Below are 19,532 nucleotides of genomic sequence, written 5' to 3'. Positions count from 1 at the left end.
AAACCCCTCCCCAAGTCTAGAAAACGGACTGCTCAAGTCAATGCAGAATAACTGTGAAGGAAAAACTGTTCAATTGCAACTCATTTCGTTGGTTTGGAGCACCACAAGTCAACACACCAAAGGTTTGCCAAAGTATCTCTTAGTTCCATTAAATAATAGGACTGACCCATCTGTGACAGATGAACCCCATCGCTCCGTAACAAATGCAGCATGTCACCATTAAAATGTTCGTGTGCAATGACCGTAATGCCCATTGCCACGCAGTATGACTTCAGTGCTTTATTAACCTTTTTGCGGGCCCTCTCAACGGCTGTCTGAACTCTGGCTCCTTTCCATTGGCTCCTGTAAAGAAATTCAGTCCAAACTACCCTGGTCCCTTCCCATCTGTCCTTGATTACAGCCAAATCCAGCTTCATCTGCTTGATTAAAGCAAGCCCCGAACATTCCACCAAGTCATTTTCCCCTAAATGCAGGATCAACAAGTCTGGAATGCCCCACACCTCCGCCATTTTGTTTAAGACCGAAAACAACTCCCCCCATTTCATCCCCCCTAAACCCCTCCAAATCACCTCATGGTCATTACCATACAACCCCAAACCTCTACCACATAGCTGTTGTTCGGCAAAGTTCGCCGCCCACTTCACAATGGAATGGCCGACAATCCACGTCCTCTTTTTCCGAGGAAAATCTGCCACTCGACCTGTGATGGAAAAAGCACAATAACTAACTGGCCATATAAAGCGTATGGCATTGTTGTTTTTTTTTTTTTTTTTTTAAACCTAACATATTTAAAACAACAATTGGATTTCCATCGGCCAATGCGCTGTAACTCCTCTGCCCCCCAACCCAACCTCGCAGCTTCGGTAGCCGCACCTATTCTGAATGAATGTGTCCCAAAACAATGTGGATTTTCCCCTGCTAACGTCAATGCTTTCCGCAAAACTGCTAAGAATTGAAAACAAGTTAAATGCATTTTATTTTCATGGCAGAATATATCACCATCCCGAAAGACCTTTGAACCCACAAATGCCTCCCATTCCCCCACTGGACAGCAACCCATCACCCCGCTCCTGCCAAGTCGCACCAATGACCCTTTACCTGCCTGATCCGTCTTTGACCTTCTCAATTTGATCTGCAATACATCATTATCCAGAAGAACAATATCAGATGAACGGATCCCACCCAGATTTCGTAATCCCAGTAATTCTGATATCCTAAATGCACCGAAAAACAACCATATCATACTTAACCTGAACCTGTACCATTCCCATTCATCATAGCAGCATGAAGGCAACACACCCAACAATTTATGTAATAAGTCAAAAGTAATAGGGTCCCTCAACCTTGATGCTTGACCAAAGGACCTCCCAAAACCCTTCAGCATTTTCTGTAAACGAAAACCTTTCTGAACCTCACACCCCAACTCCAGTTGGCTATAAAAAGAAATGCCAGCTAACTTGCCCAAAATGGTGGACGGAGACAAACCTTTGTCTATTAAACTCAGCACAAAGCCCAACATAAACTTTTCATCTCTCACCGCTGTACCCTCCCTGCCATGTTGAGCCGTATAACCCAAAAAACCAGACCATGCCAGCTGATAGCTGCGTCGTGTAGATTCTGACAAGGATTGCTCGACAAACTCAGCCATTCTCAGTTCCCCAGGTCCCATATGTTCGGTGGAATCGGTGTCTTGCAATGGTCTGCTCCCGGTGCCAAATCCCGAAACCTCTGCCACTGACAACGAGACAAAGCGTCGGCAATTGAATTGTTGACACCAGGGATGTGTTGCGCTTTAAATACAATATTCAGCTGCAGCACCCACAACATGTAAGCCCGCAACAACTGCAATACTTTCAGATCCTTTGCCCGCTGCCCATTCACCAGATAAACCACCGCCATGTTGTCGATATGAAGCAACACACATCGGTCTCTGAACTCTTCACCCCAAATCTGCAGCGCCACCAACAAGGGAAAAAATTCTAAAAAAGCAATGCTGCGACCCTGATGTAACCATTGTGCAGGCCACTGCTCCGCGCACCACCGTCCATCCCAAAATAAGCCGAAACCTAAAGCCCCGGCCGCATCAGAGAAGATCTGCACTGGCCAGACAGTGTCTTCCGATACGAAATTGATGGACACTCCATTGAACTCATCCAAGAATCGCAACCAAATGTTTAAATCCTCCTTAATTTTTGCTGTCATCCGTATGTTATGGTGCGGCAAACTCGCCCCAGCCAGAGCAAATCCCAGCCGCCTACAAAACGTCCTGCCTGCCCTGACAACACGACAAGCAAAATTCAAATAGCCCAAAAGCCTCTGGACTTGTCTCAGCTGCACACGCTTAGCTCCCAACATTTCTTGTAAAAAAGACCTGATCTCCTGCACTTTCTGCCTGGGCAAACGGGCCACCATCTCTTTTGTGTCTATTTCTATGCCTAGAAATGTCAAACTGTTCGTTGGACCTTCCGTTTTGTCCTCCGCCAAGGGGACACCAAATTCCTCCGCCATGTCCTGAAAGCAGGCCAAAACTTTAGCACATTGCTCCGTCCCTGCTTTGCCCACAAACAAAAAATCATCCAGGTAATGACATACAGCCACATGATCTGAACGCTGGACCACACACCACTCCACAAACGTACTAAAAGTTTCGAAAAGTGAACAAGAGATAGCACAGCCCATGGGTAACACCCGATCCACATAAAATTCTCCTTCAAAATACATGCCCAGCAAACCAAAATCCGCCGGGTGAATAGGTAACAGGCGAAAAGCGGCCTGTATGTCACATTTAGCCAGCTCAGCTCCCATCCTCGCCTTGCGCACCAATTCCAAAGCGTCGTCCACTGACGCATAAGTCACTGCTGAATCAGAAGTAGAAATAAAGTCATTGACTGACTGCCCTTCCGGCCAAGATAGGTGATGTATCAGCCGAAACTCACCCTTTGCCTTCTTTGGGATGACACCAAGGGGCGATACAATGAGGTTTGGCAAGGGGCAAAACTCAAAAGGGCCAACTACTCTGCCTAAATCCACCTCCTTTTGCAATTTCACCCTTACCACTGACGCCATTTCCTTTGCTGACTTCAAGTTATCAGCCCAGCGTGAAACCCTGGGTCCTTGGTAACCAATCCGAAAGCCTAGTCGAAACCCCCAAAACAACTTAGCCGCTCCTCCAACATCAGGATACACCTCCAATGCGCTCAACATGGCCTGTAATTTAATTGGAGTAGGCGCCCTTTGGCATAAGAGGTGGTACAGATCCTCTCCCCCCCCTCTGCCCCCTAACATGTTCTCCCGGGTATTGGTTGGGAAAGCACTGAAAGACAGCATGCCTGCCCCCGCATTGAGAGCATTCATGCTTAAATTTACAGTACCGGCGCACACAGGAACCTCGGTTAAAGCTCCAACATGCTCCAGTTGTGGGCAACTGTCCCCGTCCAACGCCACCCGCCCCCTGTGTGGCGGGACGCTGAGAAAAGGGCCGGTAAGGAATCGGCAACCCACTTGCTGTATGGATCGTGTTCGTAGAAGAGTGACCTGACAGCCATTGTAACCACAGCTCTTGATCAACCTCACTCCATGGCTTATCGTGGAATAAACTCATTCTCGCCCGAAACTCTTCATCGTAGTTCAGCCACGCATAACCCCCTGCTTGCAAGTGAGCCCTTCTAATGACATCTACATACTTGAAAAGCGAAACTGCCCTCTCTGGGTAGCGTTCACAATAGACACTGGCATAGATCAGAAAGGCCGCTGTCCAGTTCTCTATCGTTTTTGGGACTTTGGGCCGGCGGGACAATTCAACCTCCTCCTCTTTAGAACCTTCCTTTGCTTGCAGTTCCCTATGAAGGAGCCTGAACACATCCACGTACTCATGGTCCCAAATCCGCTGCCTAGTTCTGTTTGACAAATGTATACCTAATGGCATGGACACCCCCATGTAAGGCAGTTTCGAACCACTCACTTTAGGCATCTCACTCTGTTCTGAACTAGAAACCGATGAACCTGGGCTGGCATTCCCTGTCCTCCCCCCATGCCCCACCTTCACACCTTCACCTTGTTTTGACCCCAGCCCATCCCCCTCCTCCCCCCTTCCTTGACCACCCTCAGCAGGTGCCCCACCTGAACCACCAGCTAACGGCCGTGTCCAAGCAGCCCACCAGTCCGTCTTACCTGCTGGTAACTGCGCAGCCCGTTGCCGAAAGTCTTCCAGACCATCACGCCGATGATGTCCGCTCTGATTCCCGTGTGCCGGTGAGAGAACCGTTCCAGAACTCTGTAACACACTGGCAGAACTTAATCTCCTCCCACACCTCCCTGCCCCAGCTCTACCACCTCGAGACAGACCGCCTCTTGTCTCATACTCATTTTCTTTATTATAATCATCATCATTACCTTCAAAGTGCTGATCATGTTCCAACATCTGAAAACTCCTACCTGGCCTATTGCCAGGCGCCAAGTCGACAAGACTACTTTGAAAATCTGACTCAGGCCTCCGTGCAAAGCGCCCAGTCGTTGAAGGCAAATCCGCACCAGATCTGTCTCTCAAACTCGCACCCCCCCCAAGCCCCGCACTCCGCGGCGCTGCATGAGAATAGCAGCACGGCTCATCTGGTACCAGACCAGCCGCCACTGAAAGGTACTCGCCGCTCGAGCGAGGACCCGCACCATACTTACCTACCAACTGAGAAGAAGAGGTACTCACCCTCTCCGGCACCGGCAACACTGTATTATCCACCCACACCCATTGGCCTTGCGAAACCGCAGGCCCTGTTGTATGAATTACTTCAGGAAACACCCTAATGGGCATTTCAGTTGGGAACAATGTAGTGGCTTCCTGCCCATGCCCACCCACTCCCCTGCCACCCATGTCACTCCACCTCCCACCCCTGCACTGCCTGGCGCGAGGCATCCACCTCAAACCACCCAACCGATGATCAACCTGTGGAACCAAAAAATCACATGTTACATCAGCATTCAACTCCTCCTCAATCAATTGTCTCGGGGGGCCTCTAGACCGGGGAACCAGAATGTTCTGGCAGTCCATGACAGAAACCTGCTACGATTGCCCATCTATATCTGGCTCGTCTTCCCCAACAATGTCAACTTCTTCAACCTCCGATAAATCCCCTTCATCAGACTGACTATCGCTGGAATAATCCACCAACATTGGGCTCCGCCTGTCAGCGTCCACTTCTGGCGCTATGTCAATTCTCCTGACCATTGCTTGCTGACCGGCTGCATTCCTAAGCGCACTCGTAGGCGCTTCCATGCTGGGTCGTGACACCGCCTCAACAAGCTCCTGCGTGGTAGCAGCGCGCATTACCTCAGAAGCGCTGGCAGCCCCGCCGTCAAGCAGCTGTACATGTGACACTCGCGTGTCAAATCCACCGCCAGCATTGCCTCCACGCCTGCCAGCTCTACGCTTTGGCAGTGTCATACTGACAGTACGACCCCCCCGAAACTCACTGGGGGCCGATGACGAGCGCGGGGGCGGCTGCCTCTTACCCCGGCTTCCTCTGCTCGTCGAGCGCGCTCTCCGTGCTCTTGTCGCCGGCATCCTCCTTCCGTCGTCGTCCTCATGAGGAGTATGGTGTGCCGGTTGACAGGCTGCCACAGCTCGTGACACACCTTCAGCTGCCAGGCGGCGCGGCCGCTTCACCGACACTGCCGACTCCACCACAGCGCCCGGCCGCAGTAAATCGCTCCTTCCTACCGCCACCAAAGCGCGAACAGCTTCCAAAGTAATATCTTCCACAGACATCCTTCCTTTTTTGACAGAAAAGTCACTTCAAAATACACTTGTAAAGCGCAATTGACAGCTCTGACAGAAAGTAAACAGGGCGCCTCAAACGCGACACCACCGTTCCTCTCACTCGCTCAGAGTGACGTCAGCCCTCCCTCCCCTCCCTTCCTTTGGACCTAGTCCCTCCCACCACCCAATCAGGTCGCATGAGGTCGTCCCTCGCGCGAAATGCCCCAGGGGGACATTGGCTTTGCCAAGTGCCCCTGGGGGCCCATCCCCGGGTAAAAGACCCGATTTATACCGCGTTCGAACTGGAGAATATGGTGCACCTGTGTTAAAACGGTCAGATGGAACTGGACCGATAACTTCAATCCCGCGTGATGTTAAACCCAGGGAGCGAAAATGGCGCCATTTTTAAATATCTTGTTTACTAGGCGAGAAACTAAAAAGTGACAAAGAATTAGTACGGCGCCTGCGTTTTTTTAAAAAAAAGCAAGGCTCCAAATTCCCTCTCAATTAGACAGACAGTGAATCTGTAATTAATTGGATGCAGAGTGGTATCAAAAACCCCGTATACAGAAGGTATATTAATTCCTAGCAAAACATACTCTCTTTCTATGGAGGAATAACCATAGACAAAGGACTGGAAGGTACAGCTCCGTGGAACAAAAAAATATATTATCACAATGTGTATAAGAAATAAGGAATGAATGGAAGAGGGGGGGGCACATAAATAAAAAAATAAAAAAATAGAAAAATGAAACCTAATATCGGTGTGTGGGATTCACCAGAAAACCAAGGGAATGTCAAAACTAGAAAATGAATTGTAAGAACTCTGGAAGAACATTTCTTTATTGAATCACATTCTCCCAAGGAATGGATTCATTTAATCCAGAGACAGCCGTCTCCAGAATAACAATCCAATACACCTCCCTTTTGCTCCGCAGAGCGTCAGAGTTTCCATCCTTTGGACAGTGGATCCGCTCCAGAATAAGCCACCTAAGGTCTTCAATCTTATGTCCGACATCTATCCAGTGGGCCACAAGAGGAGCTCCCGGCCGGGAGTTTCTGATACATGATTTATGTTCAGAGAAACGCAGACGGAATTCTCTGCTTGTTTCCCCCACATAGCCCTTTGAACAGGGACAGGTAAGTAGATAGACCACGTTGTTGGTCTTACAATTGGTCATCTCTTTAAAGTTGATTTTCCTTTTTCCCCATTTTAGCTCAGGGGTACAGATAACTTGGTCACAGGCGTGGCATCCGCCACATTTGTGACTGGCCGTAATGGGGTTAGTACCAGTAATGCTTCTTTGAACAGAACCTATGGGCTCAGGTACCGATGCCCTCACTAAGAAGTTTTTAAGGTTCTTATTGCGTCTGAACGCAAAAATGGTTTTTTTTAATCTGTCTGAGGTTTTGTCCAAATTGAGAAGGTGCCAGTGAGAATTAATAACAAACCTTAGTTTGTCATTAAAATTTGAATGAGTTGAGATCATCACAAGTTTATTGTCCTCTGTTTTATCTTTCGGTTTCAATAGACTCTCCCTATTGTAGTACTTCGCTCTTTTATATGAGTCCCTGATGCGCCTTTTGGGGTAGCCTCTGTCTATGAATTTCTTTTTCATAATTCCGGCATGGTATTCAAAATTACTTAATTCAGAACAGTTCTGGCGGAGCCTAAGAAACTGGCTGAATGGAATACTGTTTCTTTGGCTCCGCGGGTGATAGCTATCATACAAGAGCAGAGTGTTGCGTGCAGAGGGCTTAGTGTAGAGAGATACTTCGATCTTGTTGTTATTCTCTAGGATCCAGACATCCAAGAACTCTATTTTATTCGAGCTGATATTAGTGCTGAATTTGAGGTGTGGATCGCAGAGGTTAATCCACAGAATGAACTCTTCCAATTGTTCTGAGGGGCCATGCCAGATAAAGAAGATGTCATCGATCTACCTATTATACTGGGTAACATTCTCAAAGAAGGGGGCAAGTTCGTTGTAGATATGCTTTTCTTCGAACATCCCCATATAGGCATTAGCTACATTAGGGGCACAAGCTGCTCCCATGCTAATTCCCAGAATTTGCTTGTAAATGGTTTTATCAAATTCGAAGAAATTCTCTTTCAAAACTACGGCATGGCATTCAAGAACAAATAATTTTTCAAAAGAACATTCGGCACTGTCTAGCATCTTTTTGACTGCTTCCAGTGCCCCTTTTTGTGGAATATTCGAGTATAGCGCCTCAATATCCATTGAGACGAGGAGGTCAGTCTGAGGATTAAATTCTAACCCTTCAATTTTGGAAATCAAATGCCCAATATCACGTATAAAAGCAGGGTGCTACATACAACGGGGGTAAGGCAAGCATCCACATACTTTGAAAGCGGTTCCGTCAGTGATCCAATGGTGGACACAATAGGTCTAAAGGGTGGTTCTGTAAGATTTCTATGTAGTTTAGGGAGTCCGTATAACACCGGTATTTTGAAAAAGGTTTTATTCAACTAGCCGAACTCCTGACTACAGATTGAGCCTCTAGATAGGGCATCGTTGGTAATGTCAAAGATTTTTGTCATAATTCTTCTCGCTGGATAGTTGCTGACCTTGGTGAAGTTTTTTGAACAGTTGAGCATAGATACAATATGCTCTTTATATGTGGAACTATCCAAAAGGGCGATGCCACCTCCCTTGTCACATGGTTTAATGATTACAGAATTGTCAGCCGACAAATTCTTTAAGGCCTGGTACTCATCATATCCAAGATTATAACCTGATTTGGGGACATATTTGGCAAGGCTCTGGATTTTAGTGCCCACCGCCTTCTCAAACACACCAACCTCAGGGCCAACCTAGGTCGCGTCGTCGATCCGGCATCCAGCTCTTCGATCGCCTCTCATCGGGAAGGACACCGGGTTCTGGCTGTGGACCCTGCAGCCGAGAAGTGCTCTTAGTCGTCCCGTCAGCACCTACAGTCACTTTTTCGGTCCAGAAGGCACCGTCGCTGCCGCAGAGTGATTTCCCACTTGCAAGAGGGTATAGGGTTACTGGAAGGCAGCACCTACATCTCGAGTGAAGAGGAAAACAGCCGTAGACCCACGGTGAGTCCCCTTCCAGGTGCAGACTCGAGCTGCCTGGAGGTTCTGCACGCTGCCGCAGAACTGGGGAGGCTCCTTATGCTCTCCCACTGCACTGCCCGCCATCTTCCCTTCAGAGCCGGCCAAATTGGGGGCAAGCTGCTTGGCGGCATCGCCGGGGCGCAGAGCTCCTTGGGAGATCTGTTTTTCAGAGCTGCTCCCTCCTTTCTCCTCATGTTTCCTGGCAGCCGCACACGTTGCTGCGGAACTGGGAAGGCTGTTTGTGCTTTTCCACTGTGCCTCCTGCCATTTTCACTCCAGAGCCATCTGAATTGGGGGCAAGCGGGTTATGGGTATCAACAGGGCCCAGAGCCCCTTTGGAATACAATTGTTTTGGAAGTTGCTCCCTCCTGTCTGCTCCCGTTGGCCGGCCAGCTGCATCGTAGCAGCAGAGCCCCCTAGAGGCTTTGTCTGGACTGCCCGCCCTCCTCCCCCCAGGTTCCGATCAGCCGATGGTCGTGTTCCCTGCTGCTGGGGCGTGTTGCTCCATCTCCATTGCTCACAAAATGGACTGCAGTCTGGGATCAATGGATTGCAGGGAGGGGTGACCCCGGAGGGCCTTTCTCACCCTCCTCTGAGCGCCAAAAAAAAAACCACGTTGGAGCCTACAAAGAGCAATAAAGTAAATAAAAAGCAAAAGTAGACTAAACACCCGGATGTTGCCTACAAACAGGCAACCATCTTAAGTTAGCCTGGGCCATCTTTCTCCTGCCTAAGATGCAAAAGTACAATCTTGCTATAGTAAAAAAAAACAGAGGACTACTTCTCCATGTTTATAAAGGCTACAATACATCCTCTGCTACAACCCACAAAATGGCAGCCATCTTGTAACGTCTTTGCTGCATTTGGTCCATCTAACTATTCTGTGCAGATTTCCTCTTCTTTAATGCCCTCGAAAATAAATGTTCTCCCTCCCTGGCCTGCTTTGTCCCCTTACTTCTCCCTATGAAATACATATTCCTAGCTTTTCCTCAAAAGGAGTGCGAACCGGTCCCTCCACCCAAAACAAGGAAAACCACATCATGGCTGGACCATCTATGAAACCTAGAGGAAGCAACGCCTATTCTATTCTATACGCTGATAATCTATCTAAGAATGCTTCCAAAACCTTCAAACACAACTTCCCCCCCAAAAAAACAGAAATTCTGTTCCTTGACCCCTCCTTCGAAGCAAAGAAAGGTATAATAATCAATGACCTTATATTTTTCACTAGAAAAATGGCTTAATGGCAACTTCCTTTTCTAAGCTGTCTGGCTCTGTTCTTATTCAAGCAGCCAAAAAAGACCTAGAACAATTCGACATATACTTTTCCACTCTAAAAGCTGACACTCCACCCATTGTCCACCTGGAACAAACTGTTTCCTCTATCTCTATCTCTCCTGAATCTCAGAGACTCGAAAAACCTTAAATGGAACAATCTAGCCTGCCACTGTGAGAAAGTACTCACTCCTACTAATAACATGCCCGATGTCAATGATCTCCCTGCTCACTACAACCCCACTGTTACCAAATTATTTGACCAAGTAGCCCCACCAAAACTCAAAAGAATAACGGATAAAGACAAAAACCTGTGTTTCAACTGAGCCCTGAATGAAGAGAGACATAAACTAAGACAATCTGAATGGAAATGGAGACAAAATTTCTCCACCCTTCAACTCAAACTACTAAGAAAATCTAGAAACTCCTATAACGAAAGTATTCTACAATCAAAAAAAGACTTCTTCAGATCGTAACTAGACAATGCCAAAAATAGACAAAAGAAACTCTTTGAAATGCTAAAACAGCAATCAAACAAATTGGCCAAAACCGCACTCATGACTTTGAAATCGCAGCTAAGTAGTGAAGACTTTTCTTCATTCTTAACAGCTAAAACCAACTCCCTCCAACACGAGTTCAGGCCTGCAGCAAACAACTTAGCTACCCTAAAGAACACACGAGTTGAAAATCCTATTCAACTTGATCTGCCTTTGCATAAAAACAACTTTCATTGGTCTACCTTCAAACTTTACGATCAATGATATTAAAAATACCTTAGCGACTATCAAACCCAATAACCACTTTAATGACCCTCTCCCCTCAAATTGCCTACCTCCCAACTACCATATCATCTCCCCTCTCAGGACCAAAATCATCAATGCCTCGCTCTCGCAAGGTCACATTCCGGATTGCCTAAAAATCTGTCAAGTCACACCTATTCTAAAAAAAACGACAGATAACCCCTCTTACCCTAATAACTTCCGACGAATAACCAACATTCCCATGCTAGCCAAGGTTTTTGAAAAAAATGTGTTCAGCGACAATTAAACCAACACATCAATGATTTCAAACTACGGACGACTGCTAATCGGGTTTCAGCAAGGGCATAGCACAGAAACAGCAATTCTTCATATAGTCGATGACGTTCTACTCGCTCTCGACCGTAATGAAACTTGTCTACTAGTCCTGCTTGATCTCTCGTCTGCCTTCTACACTGTCAATCACGACAAAATACTAAAAACTGGAGACAGGATGGGACTATCTGGCACAGTCCTTCAATGGTTCAAATCATTTCTCGAAAACAGAAGGCAAACATTTATGGTGAATAAAAATCTCTCTCCCTCTTCCCCTAACTTACTAGGAGTACCACAAGGTTCAACTTTATCCCCTGCGCTATTCAACCTCTATGTCGAACCACTAATCGAAGTACTACAGCAGGCGAAGATCTCCTTCCACATGTACGCGGATGACGCTCAACTGTACATCAAGATCACTTCAATTGAAGAGATCTAGATGATGAATCAAGCTCTTGAGAAAAACGTCCACTGGCTAACGACTAACTTCCTCAAGCTAAACTAGCAAAAAACAGAATTTCTTTAAATTTCCCCTCCAAAAAACTCTCCGGTGATAAAGGAAAGGACCAAGATGATCACTGCTCTAAATTGCACCCCAATTCTGCTGGACTCCACCAAATCGCTAGGAATCACACTGGATAAGAACGGTAATATGCAAACACACATCAACCTGTTGGCTAATAATGCCCGCTTTCACCTCAGCTATCCCAGAAAAATGAAACAATTCATCGAGAAAACTGTCCTAAAAAATGCATGTCAGGCTTTAGTCATTTCGAGGTTGGAGTACAGATGTACTTCCCTTTGGGGCTTCCCAAAATCTCAATAGCCCCTTTAAAAGCCTGTCTCAATGCAGCAGCAAGACTCCTAACAGGATCTAGGACATTTTAGCATATCTCGCCACACCTGAAAGTGCTCAACTGGCTACCCTACAAAGCTAGAATTCACCTAAAGATGGCCTGCATCACTCATAAAGTGTTGACCACAATACCCCCCATACCTTTCCCAGAAACGTACAATATCCGGAGGAAACAGGCACTCTAGGAGCTCCGACAATCTACTGCTCAAACCTTCACGCTTCAGCAAGAAAAAAGCTTTTGACAGAGCATTCTCCGGATCTGCACCAAGAATATGGAACTCACTCCCTCCGAGCACCAGAAAAATCTTTTCAGCACCATTATTCAAAAGGGAAGTCAAATCATTCCTGATCAGCAAATTCCTCCCTTAACAATCCTCGCCATCGTGGGCCCTATCAATCACACCAGTTAACTCTCTGACTTGCCCTTGAAACTCTACTCTCGATTTCACTCCTGCCTGCTTTAAACCAATCTACTACTACAAACTTGTTTCTATGGCTCCTGTAGTGACACCCTCGTTTATATGATTTGCTCGTACTTGAACTTGTTCCTACTTCACTGAACAAATCATCTCTATTATCGTTCTACTCTCTGTCGAACCTTACTAAAATGTTTTTATACTTGCTTTGCTTTGTATTGTAAAGTGCTCTGATACCCTACTCAGGGTCTTGGTCACGCAATAGAACACACTAAAAAAAAAAGGACACAAAGATGATGGACAGAGCGCTGAAACTTTTCAGACTCTCACCTCCAGTCACAGATCTGAGTTGAATCCATAATCATTCTTTAGCTCACTTTGCCACCCCAGTTCAAACATACCTATATGCAAATTAGTCTTGACGCTGTTCCTCATGGGAACAGTCCATCCCAAACTGCCAAGCCATGTCTTCCCTGGACCAGGAACAAGCAACCTGGGAACGGTTTCTGGGTAACATTTGATTGCATTTGTCACCCAGAGTGGGACGGGTATGCCCTGACGTGGGTCCCGTGCTCTCCATGCCACTGGAGTCAAGCTATCCTGGCTGATGAGGGCTGAAAGCCCAAACCCAGTCCTAGGATGCTTTTTTCCAGTCCAGGGAGGACCCGGCCTGCCAGTTCGGGTTGGACTGTTCCCATTTGGCGCAGGGTCAAGACTGATTTGCATATGGCTGGGTCCAAACTGGAAAGGCATGGTGAGCAAAAAATGATGGATTTAGGCCCAGATCGCTGTACATTGTTCTGCATGCTGTCCATCAATTGTTCTTTTTGCATTTGTCACCCAGATTGGGACGGGTATGCCCAGACATGGGTGCCGTGCTCTCCATCCCACTGGAGTCAAGCTATCCTGGCTAATGAGGGCTGAAAGCCCAAAACCAGTCTTAGGATACTTGTTTCCAGTCCAGGGAGGATCTGGCCTGGCAGTTCGGGCTGGACTGTTCCCATTGGGTGCAGGGTCAAGACTGATTTGCAAAATGATATGTTCAGGGGCTCAAAGTTTTTCTTAGGAGCAAACTGTGTACTAAGGAAGCCTACTTTTGATTGAGCCACATGCCTCTTTTTCCACCCCCACACTTCTTGGCTAACTCAGCAGGGCCGGACTGGGAACGCAAAGCAGCTCTGGCAATTTTGTAAGCCCAGTCCCCTTGGGGCTGGTGAGGGGTGCAAGTGTGAAGCACTGCTACTTTTGCTACTGGGGGCTGATATCTCAACACTGCTGCTAAACCGGCCCCTAGTAACAAAACCGGCCCCCACCACTGCAAAACCAGACCCCTCCTGGGAAACGCCTGATGCCTGCTATGGCCAGTCCGGCCCTGTCACTCAGTAGGTTCTGTAGGATTTGAGTTTGAGGCAGGTTTAGCTGTTTTGCCAGACTATTGCTTTTCCAAAAAGAATCATAGGTAACATGCATAGGGAGAGGGGCTTTTATTCAGAGGACTTCATCCTTTGGTCTGATAAACTATTATTAAACTGTCATTCACATTCTGCTTCCGCCTCCTTGCAGCAAACAGCATGGGGCAATGTGTCAGCACACTTTAACCCTTGGCTCCCTTCACTTTGAGCGACTGTACAAAGCCTGTGCATATTGTTCCCGTCTGCCTAAAAATAGTTAATTTCTCTTCAGAGACAAAGTTGATTCAAAGTGTGCCTTTGTTTATTATTTTTAATTTTAACCTTAACAACCGGCTATTATGATTGCATGCTCTTTGGATATTGCATTAGACGAGGATTTATTTTCCATCTCCTTCTTGAAGTTTAAGTGACAAGAAAACATTGTGCCTGCAATCTGAGTGTTTGATTTGATGGTGATTTTATTCGTATCCCCTTCACAAGAAATAATAATAAAATGCATGGTACAACTGAAATGGCTGTTATTTCTAAACATCACTAGGAAGCGACTGAATGTTTAATGTAATAAAAATGATTGCGAGCATAATAGCGTCCACGATTAGGTGCTGCATTTTCTTTTTTCATTTTATTTTGTGGCCTATTCTCGTATTAAAATGTGTTGACTTTGCCAGTGCTTATTTGCATCCTTGCTTTCTCGCTTTTTCGTTGTTTTCCTTTCTTTTTTTCCTCTAACTTTCTCGCAGCCCTTTTCTCTCTTGCTCTGTGTCAAAGTCTGATGATGAAAAATAAAACATGGTCCCAAAATAGTTGTGCCCTCTACTACAAGTATCCACTTGCACAAATTAAGCAGTGGGCCACTGGCTTCCCTTTGGTTGGTGCTGCTTACGTTTTGCGTGGTGTGTACACCACAGTTTGCTCGTTTGGTCACCTGACTCTGCAGGTCGTGAACCTGGGCACACTGACCGGCAGGTTTCAGATGCTCTTCTGAGCTGGTGTTGAGAAATGTTTTGTGCACCCATCAAGCGCTGCGGGCGGTAGTCAGCTTCCCTCGTCGTGACGGTGGGATTTTGCAAACTGCCCTGTGGGTGGACGTTGTTTCAGGCGCTTGTTCATTTGTGAATTTCTCAACCTCCGTTCGTTTCCTCCCGTTTGTAATCAGAAGCCGCTAAGTGGCTATTACATAAGTGAGAAAGTAGCGCGCGCTGGTTCTTTACAGCAAAGAGAAGGGCTGTTGATTTGCTGGGGGCTCGGGGTGTTGGCCGGAATATATTCGGGGTTTAGCAAGAGCCTCAGCCAGCCCGGAGAACGTTTAATGTCACTTCTATGTTGTACAAAGCAAATGCAGCGCGCAAGCTCAAACTTCTTAATGGCTTGGGTATCATTGGAAGTGTCAGCATTGGATGTCATGTCCTAAGTATAGTGGATATTGGGATAGGCAGAGTTCTCTTAAGGTTACAAATCCTCCTGTAATGTATTCTTGTCTGAGGTGGTTCTTGCAGTCTGTTGATCATATTTCAAAACAAGGGTCAGTCAGTGGTGCGTTCCATGCTAATCCTTAGGTCCCCCCTCAACACTTTGGAGACATCACAAAGGTCATGCAAGCAACCAGCCCGAAAAAACATACTGTCCCCTCTCTCTTCCCTTTCCTTCCATTCCCTTCCTTTCTCCTGGCCACTCTGTCTACATTCTTCTCCTCTTACCTGTAGTGCTTCAAAGGAGCAAGTCCTTCCCTCTGGCTCCCTGGGCTGCACTGATGAGACCCAACAAGGCTGAAGCCAGTCTATGGTTGTTGTGTTGCCATTCAGCGGGCAGGGGCTAACGCAGAACTGTTCACATCAGCATTGGACCAAGTCTGATTTGCATATGGTTGGTGCAATTCTGCAGTGGCACAGATAAGGATAACAAACAGTGTTATCTAATGCCCCCAGTGTAATTACCAGGGAATAAGTGACTTATTTGCTGTTAGAATTGCCCTAAGTGTTGTGGGTTTACCCAGATAAGAGTCATTTGCTTGATGTGCTATAGGCACTCAAGCTGCAACACATTGTTGAGGCTCAACAAAGTTAAAACCAGGTGGGGCTGCTTGTGTTCTCGTTCATTGGGGATGTGGCCTACACCTTGGCAGGACCGTTCCTAATGGGGCATGGCAGGCTGGCTTGTAGTTTGTCATTCTTCTGGAATGGCACAAACAAGCTAAAAGGCGATTGTATGGAATTGACACAGAGTAATTAACACTGGTTCAGATAAGTTCATGAATTGCCCTCCATCACCTGTTTGCTGTCTAAGCGGCTCGCCTTAAGAGGTGTGAGTATGTCCAGGCATCTCTTCCTTCTATGCTGTGCCATAGGAACCTAACCTGCACCTTACTGATGAGACTTCACAAGACCTAAGTACATCAGGAGTAACTTGTTTTTCCATTCGGAGAGCACATGTCCTGTTTGGCTGGATAGTTCACGACTGCATCAGGACAAGCACTGCTTAGCATATGGGTGTTCGTCTTCTGTAGTGTCGTAAATTAGACAAAAAATGTCCATATGGAATGCCCTCAGAGTGATTATATGTTTTCTAGTTATTTCAAGCATTCACATCTGTTACTTTTTGCTGTTGAAGAAGCCTAACAGGGACATTGAGCTATTTACATGTTTCCTTTTTCCCTCCCTCGTTCTTTGTTTTTTTCCCATGTGCTGTGTGTCCAGGGCACAAGTCCCTACAAAAAGAAGTGGGAGGCCTAATCAAGTTAGGCAGTATGTAAGTGACATAATGGCGCAAGACATCACAGCGTGTGTCCGCGAGCATGGCATCACAGGAAGTGGCCTCACAAACCATGACCTCACAGGAAGTTATATCACAAGAAGTGACATCAGATCTTAGGACCTCATAGGACACATATGTTTAGTAGGTCTATCATGAGTACATTTGAGCACATTACAACCGTTAACAAATGAGATTTTTCATCGGAGTTGTGCAAAAAAAGTGCTACAAACTGGACACAAAATCTGTGCATCTATAAATATATATATATATATATATATATATATATATATATATATATATATATATATATATATATATATATATATATATATGTTTTGTTTTTTTAACTCCGCCACAAACAATTTGACTACAAGGAGAAATGTGGGAGTAAATCTGTTCTGCCTAATTGGTTGCAAAGTCTGCATTTTAAAATATCTGTTGCCGTTAAAGCACGTGCTGCAGAGATCTGTGTTTTTTCTAGTTCCAGTTTTGAATCAAAGTAACATAGAGGGTTAATGTTTCCTGCAAAGCACATCATGTGATACAAAGTTGACAATTGTTATTTTATGTAGATGGGTAAGTGGGTTACTGCTTTTAACACAGAGATCCTTTTGTTACTTGCTATTTATAATTTTTTATTCTTATTCTAGAGCACAGTGAGCTACGAAGAACATCTGACTCCAACACCTTGTAACCCTCACTGTCTTATGTAACATATCTTGTAAATTGGTTTACACACATAATATTTATTATTAATGTATAATGTGTACCTAATTTAAATTGCTCCCACACACTGGATTGGGATGAGTCGCAAAAAAATACAACAAAATAGTGGCATTTAACCCCATTGCTGCTTGCGACGTCCAACGGACGTCGCGTGCACTACCTCGGTAGTGCTGCGCATGTCCATTGGACATCGCGGCCCCGCCCGCGCAATCGAACGTTCCGCACTAGTGCGGAACGTTCGGCGCAGGTAACGGGTTAAATTGTTACTTGAGTAAATACTGAGACAGACCAACACATCTGGCATTCTTACAGTGCAAGCACATCTGTTATAAAGAGGGACTGAACAAAGTCAAAAGCATGCTTCTCTTAAGTACCTGTCAAATAATAAGCTGTGAGACTTTGTTTCCCCTCAATTGCATTTGCAGGTAGGTGTGTGGTTTAAGATAGTTCCCAGCCTGGATACTCAATTGAAAGGAGGTCTAATGGACCCTTAACTTCAGCCTTTAAAATAACACCTCCTACACATTGTTGCTCGGAATGAAAGCAGACAACATGCAGGCGCTGCTCAATGTGTCCCCAGGACGAGTTTAGTATATTTCTGTGGGGCACAACTTCTTGACGGGAGACAGCGTCCACCCTGTAAAAAGAGTGGGTAGTAAGCTGTAGGAAGCTAGCTCTGTATATACTATAACAATGTAGGGTATAGTTTGCACAGAGTCCAGTGGATCCGCTGAGGTATAGCAGAGGCTAAAGTAGATAATGCCTCACTCTCTTTTGTGCTAGTGTGGTTGAGCAGTCTGGCTTATCAGAGGGTAGTGTTAAGCATTTGTTGTACACACTCAGGCAATAAATGATATCACACACTCAAAGACTTAATCCAGACCAATTGTTTGCATTGTTATTTTGCTGTTTAATTTCTAGAACCAAGATTTATTTAGTAGCAGGTAAGTTAAATCCTTGTTGCAATGTGACTTTTCAAAATACAGTGAACACTGGTTTTTGTAGAAACATTCAGATTACTTTTTTGAAGTGAGAAAATGATGTCTAAACTGTTAAAAAAAATGCTTGTAATTACTTTTTGATTACTCTTCAATTTCTTGTAGATAACTTTTCTAGTTTTGCATGAAACACACTCCTAACACAGTTGATACAGCACAAGACATTTGTAAGGAGGTTAATTCTTGTGAAGGCAATAGGATTGGAATTTTGGGGGGTAGAACTATAGTTTTCCAAGGTTCAGGTTGACACTCGAGAGGCACCACCAGTGCACTAAGACGGGCGGGTGCAAAGTGCAGGGTACGAATGTGTGCCAATTGGGCTGGGAGCACCTTGGTTGGAGATTACTCAAGGGCAGGCCACGCATTCTCAGGAGCCAAGGTCCCAGGGTTAAGGTCAGGGTAAAGTGGGTCCCAGGTGGGCACCAAGCCCACACCACCAGCGGCTCAGTGACGGCCAGGTACAGGGTGCTCAGAAGGTGCTGGGAGCCCAATGCTTTTCAATGGAGGGCGTCGGACACGGAAAGGGACTGTAGGATGGAGCCAGAAGACTGGATGAAGGGAACTAATGACTGGAGTTTAAAGATGAAGGGTTTCTGGATACCCGAACATAGTCGGTCGGGCACCTCTGGACTCAGGAGCTGCGGGTGCAAGGGTATCCTTTCATGCTGGATTCTTCTCACCGGTTCTGGTCGCGGTTGGGGGGACCCTTCCGGATTAGGTTTCAGGCATCGAGAAGGTCAATGGAGGTCGCCCAACACTGCCACTCAGGTCAGGATCGTTGGGGGGACCTCGCTGAGCTGTTGGGCCACTTGGGTCGTGGGTGTTGGGTGCAGAGTGGTGAGTACTCGCGGATCCGGTTGGATCTGGGGTCCTCACTTAGGTTGGACAAATCCAGTGTCACGGGAGATAAGAGTTCTTTTAGAAGGAAGGGTAGGTCCCCAGGGTTCCTGGCTGCAGGACACGCTGGTTTCAGCTCTCAGGGGTTTGGAGCAGGAGACAGGCCAGTAGGACGGGGCCCAACGCAATTGTTGTTGTCCTTCTCTTCTGCAGCATGGCTCTTAGGTCATTCTTCTTCTTGTCACGTCGCATTTGAAGAGGCATGGTTCATGGGTGGCTCAAAATCCCAGATTTAGCGGCGTTACAGGGGTGGCCAGGTTGGGACCAATAGGT

The sequence above is a fragment of the Lissotriton helveticus genome, chromosome 5_1, assembly GCF_964261635.1.
Source record: "Lissotriton helveticus chromosome 5_1, aLisHel1.1, whole genome shotgun sequence".
Lineage (NCBI taxonomy): Eukaryota > Metazoa > Chordata > Amphibia > Caudata > Salamandridae > Lissotriton > Lissotriton helveticus.
Note: the sequence above shows the minus strand (reverse complement) of the source record.